We start from the raw sequence: 5,313 nt of genomic DNA on the forward strand, positions 1-5,313 counted from the left end.
ATGTTAGTTTAGGGCATTGCTCACTTAAAGACTGCAGTAAAATACATTGGCTATCCCTTAACATCTCAAAAAAAGTTTTATGGACTAAAAATCAGTCATTAAAGCGGGCTTTTATTTTTGTCCCTCTGGTACTGCATTTCCACCCTGTGTGCCAACTCATTATGTCCACACTGTGCATAACACAATCTAAAGCAATTTATTGGCTGACATTATGAACCACATTCATACAGGACATTTTAGCGGAGATTCCACTCACCGTTACTTACCTCTTTTGCTGCCCTGTTCATTCACCTAAAAAGCCCTGCAAGCCTCAACTGGGATTGAAACCGTCACCTGGGTGTTCTGGTAGTGTGTCCCCAACTATCCTGCCGGGCTGGAGAAAATCACACAAGTGGACATAGGTGGCTCTGCAAAGATGTGGTATCCAGCCCCATCCGGGTGCTCAGTGCAACCCAGCAAATCCCTTCATGCCCTGGTCAGTGTGCTTTCCCACAAATGTCCAAATCTACCATCCCATCACCTTCTCCCTCATTTACGGTTTCATTCTCTATATCATTTCATTTTCCCTTCACTCGTTTCTTTTTCTTTATCACAGAAAGAGAAACCTTCAAAGGAGGTCTCTCCTGAATGTCTTGCTACGTAATCTGTGAAAACTTCAGCTCTTACTTTCCTTGCTCTCAGTGAGGAAGGGGCATCACTTCCTGCCCAGGGGAAACCTACACACCCTTCTCCTCCCTGGCTTTAGAGACTTAACCCATCAGATAGCACCTCCCCCTCCAGACGTGCAGAACTGTTCTTATCTTTCACAGTGTCAAGATGGTAAAGGGTTCTCAATTCAAAAGAAAACTTCTCAACTCTGCCTTGACTCAACATCCCTCTGCAGCTGTGATCCAATCATCTGCTGTTTGAGGTCCCTGTCTGTGCTGTTGAGCCTTCCGACCGCCGCGGCTTAGTCCACTGGGACTCTGTCACCACCACTGCGTGCCAACTGCTCTTTGTAAGGTCATCCTTTGAGATGTATTAGCTAATGAACTATTTTTAGTCCTTATCTGAATTTCTTTGTGGAATTTTGGACCGTGAATTCTCCTTTTCTTTAGTTTTGGTGATTCATCCCCTGCTATGTTGCTCTTTCCCCCATCCTTCTGGCCACTCCTTTCGCTCTCTGAGGTCATTTGTTTTCCTTCTGTCCATCTTTAAATCAGTATTTCCTATCACCAGTGTGAGGGCCTGTGCCATTCCCTCAGCCACTTTTCATTGCTTCACACGCAAATGACAGTGCAAAGTTATCAACAGCCCAGACCTCTTGCCTAAACTCCAAATCGACTTGCCTTTTAGACATGTCTTCCTCAGTTCTTCATTGGTTTAGAGCCAAATCAAGGTCGATGTGCTCAATACTTGAGTTTCTCACTGCGCATCTCAATCACGGTCCTTCTCTAAATTTCCTACACAGTATCTAATCACTTACACAAGCCATACTTGTGGGTCACTCTAGATTTCTTTGTGTCATTCATCTACCACATCCAGTCAATCACCAGCTCTTACAGATTCACCTGCTAAAGATCTTGGGTTTGCAAGTTTTCCATTTATATTAATTGCCATTGCCTTTTTATTTGGCAGATATATATCACCGTATCTCTCAGATTTAAAAAGAAGTGAAGGACGGGAGGGAGGGAAGGAAGGAAGGAAGGAAGGAGGGAGGAGGAAGGGGCTAAGGTGGGAAAATTTCTGTCCATCAGGTAAAACCCTCTGTCTTTCTGAGTCCAGGTCCTCACGAAATCCATCACAGTCGCCTCCTAAGTGATTCCCTCCCATCCTTATCATTGCTGCTAAAGATATAATTCCAAAATACACTCTGATTATAACACAACCCAGATTGAAATATTCCAGTGTATTCCCAATTTAGTTAGGGTTGTCCAAACTTCTTTAATAACTAGGCCTGGTCGTAATAACTGCACATCGGTAATGCAATAGTCTAGGTCAAGTGTTAGTGGCAGCAATCAGGCTGATAGAGGTTCTGGAACTTTCAACACGTGGCATCCAACAATGCTCAGAGCATCACCATCGCAGGGGGCCAGCGGAGGAAAGAGAATGGACACACCCACAGGAGGGACATCTGCCTCTGCTCTTTCCATTCACTGGAATTCACTCATGTGGTGACACCCTGTCCTGAGAGAGGCGATGACCCAGAAAGAACGATTTTGGAGGAGAATTATCAGCTTTTGCCTTTCTTCCCCACAGATAGAAAATAAATTCAAATTCCTTTTCTTAACACTCTGGACCTGTCTACTTTCCACATCACCCAGTGCCAGCTCCTCTACATTGATCAACCTGTGATACGGCCATGACCAACTTGCTTCCCCAGGCTTACCATGCTCCACGACACCTTCATGACATCTACGACAGTCTCCTCTGTCTCCGTCGCCAGTGTTCTTACTCCCCCTTCCCCCCTTTAGAAAGGAAACTCTCATCTTCATAACCCAGATCAGACCACTTTCCGTGACACCTGATTGGATGTGGATGACCTTCTCCCATGTTGCCAAAGCCCCTTGAACAGAGCACTGAACAAAAGGATAAGTAGATGTAGGTTTACTCGTCCATTTTCCCCATTGACTGTGTACACTGATGGAGTTCTTCACTGTAGTGATTATGTAATGCTTCTTTTAATACATCCAAAATTATCTCTATGCTTATTCTAAAACTAATTAAATTAGACTCATTTTTTTAGAAAAAAAGAATTCACTATTGGGCTTCCCTGGTGGCACAGTGCTTAAGAATCCACCTGCCAATGCAGGGGACACGGGTTCGAGCCCTGGTCTGGGAAGATGCCACATGCCGTGGAGCAAGTAAGCCCGTGCACCACAACTACTGAGCCTGCGCTCTAGAGCCTGTGAGCCACAGCTACTGAAGCCCGAGTGCTGCAACAAGAGAAGCCACCACAGTGAGAAGCCCTGCACCACAACGAAGAGTAGCCCCTGCTCACCGAAACTAGAGAAAGTCTGCACGCAGCAATGAAGACCCAACACAGCTAAAAATAAAAATAAATAAAATAATAATAAAATAGATTTTTTTAAAAAGAATTCTCTATTGAAGACAAATTCGCTATTACTGAATATTTTAGAGATTTGTATTTGTCAGTTAGGTGTTTCAGAAATTATCCTCTGGTAGTCTCTGTGAAAATGCATTTCTTGAGTTCTACTCATTACAAGATCTAAATATTAACAGCTCAGAGCCCATGTGCTATTGACTGATTAAGTGTGTAGTAGGGAGCAGAAACATATGCACACACACACAACCACAGATGTGAGGATATATATACACTTGTGATTGTATTTTACATTTATGTCTTCATAAATAAAAAATTATTTTGCGGCATCTGCAATTTCATAGACTTCATATGTCTTAGAGCAAAGAAAACTTTGATTAGAATCTAAATAAAATTAGTTTTTTCCTTTGATTCTATATGTCAAAGAAAATGAGTTGAATTTTAAATATCTACTTACATTAAGAAAGAAAGTTTTAATTACAAAATTACTGAATTTATGAAAACACTTTACTAAAATAATATTTTATTATAATCATAGTAAAGTATTAGATTCAGAAGACCTGAATTAAATTTCCTACCGTACAGTTTACTAACTGTATGACATTGGGAAAATTATTAACCAAAATCTGTGATATTCTCATCTACTAATTGGAGATTTACCTCACAGACTTAAGGGATCAACCCTATGGAGAGATTCTATTACAAAAAAAAAAAAAAAATAAATTAAATTTAAAAAAATATATATATATTTTTGTTATCCTTTCAATGAGGATTTTGTGGCAGACTAGTGTTGAGCCCTGGACCGGGTTATATTTGAACTTGAGAAGGTCATTTTGCCAATTTGCATGTGAATAAACTTCTCAATAAAGTTAGATCTCCATGTGGTCCTTTGTACGTGAGTGTGTGTGTCTGCAGATTTTTCTGTACAGGACAGACATATACGTACAGTCGGCCCTCCATATCCGCGGTCCTTCATGTGTTGAATCCGCGGATGTGGAACCGCGGATACCGGGGGGTCATTTTATGTAAAGGACTTATATTCTGGTACCTGCGGGTGTCCTAGAACCGGTGCCCTGCGGATACTGAGGAAGTACTGGAGCACGAGGAAGTCAGTGGACGGCAGGGCTCTTTCTGACGGGGCAGAGTATTATTACCGATGATGTTACCAATCACCAGCACAGTGATAATAAACGTCACCCCGAATTTTATTGATTTTATTATTATTTTTCACTCTCTAACGACATGTCTCTAAACAGCCTGCACCCAGAGTAAACAGATCTCACTGCCCCACCGTTGGTAAACCCACCTTATTTGTGTACACTTATTCACCAAAGCAGTATCATCCAAAGACAGTTTTCTGTTACCGAAGCATCTGTAAAAGAGAGATCTATCCCGTTAGCTTTCTGTGAGGCAAGGCAACTGTTTACATCAAGCTATGACAGCTCTGAAATCATACCTAATATTCTCTCTCATACTTATCAGAGAACGTCGTCTGTTGGTAGGCGTCTCGGTTACAAAAATATAATTAAAAAAAAAGACCAACTAGCAACTCCTGCCACCTCTTTCCGCACCAGCAGGACCCTCCCTGCTCCTTTACCAGTATCCTCTCTGTCCAGAACAACTGTACCAGCATCTACAGGAGGGACGTCGGACTCTCCTCGCTTTAGGGGCTCTGTTCGCTGCCCTGATGACAACAGCGCTGGCCTGCTTCCACCAGTTAGTTTTCTGCTGCGGAAGTGCAGCCGCCCAGCGCCACCATCCACAGCGCTTCCTGCGGACCTGTCAGGTCTGCCTTCCCCAAGAAGCCTGGGGACCGAGGCTCAGCTCTCCGGGTGCTCGCACAGATGCTTCTCCCTCCCTGCCGTGCGGAGCGGAGCCCCTTGATCTCGGTCCCTCCTTGGCAGGGTCACTTTGCATCTGCTCTGTCCCCCCTCGCCGACACACACGGCACCAGGCAGTGGCTGCCTTCTCTGTTCCTGATAAATTCATTAACAACCTCGGAGGCTTAAACGGTTTGGAAGGATTCTAAAGTCTTCTCACTTGATGACTTCCACTAAGTTGAACATGTTTACCCCTTTCACAGGACCTGTATTTTTAGATCCATGACCTTTGGGTGTATGATTCATTCTGATTTCATTTTTTCCCAGCGGGCACAGTTTCACATAAGCCTATTTAAAAACAGTAAAGCAAGCAATGTTTTAAATGGAGTGTAATCTGTTCTACACCTGTTTCCTCAGACTGTTTTGGTGGAAGAGGATGGTCTCTACGAC

General features: G+C 43.2%; 1 long non-coding RNA gene across 1 annotated transcript; it reads right to left on the reverse strand.

The window, feature by feature from the left end:
- Window positions 1-278: 278 nt before the first annotated feature.
- LOC137223291 (uncharacterized) lies at window positions 279-5,040 on the reverse strand. The gene is made up of 3 exons (XR_010942779.1): window positions 4,500-5,040; window positions 4,350-4,415; window positions 279-373 (listed from the first exon to the last, which is right to left on the reverse strand). It is a non-coding gene; the product is annotated as an uncharacterized lncRNA (long non-coding RNA).
- Between the last annotated feature and the right edge of the window lie 273 nt (window positions 5,041-5,313).

The sequence above is a fragment of the Pseudorca crassidens genome, chromosome 4 (genome assembly GCF_039906515.1).
Source record: "Pseudorca crassidens isolate mPseCra1 chromosome 4, mPseCra1.hap1, whole genome shotgun sequence".
NCBI lineage: Eukaryota > Metazoa > Chordata > Mammalia > Artiodactyla > Delphinidae > Pseudorca > Pseudorca crassidens.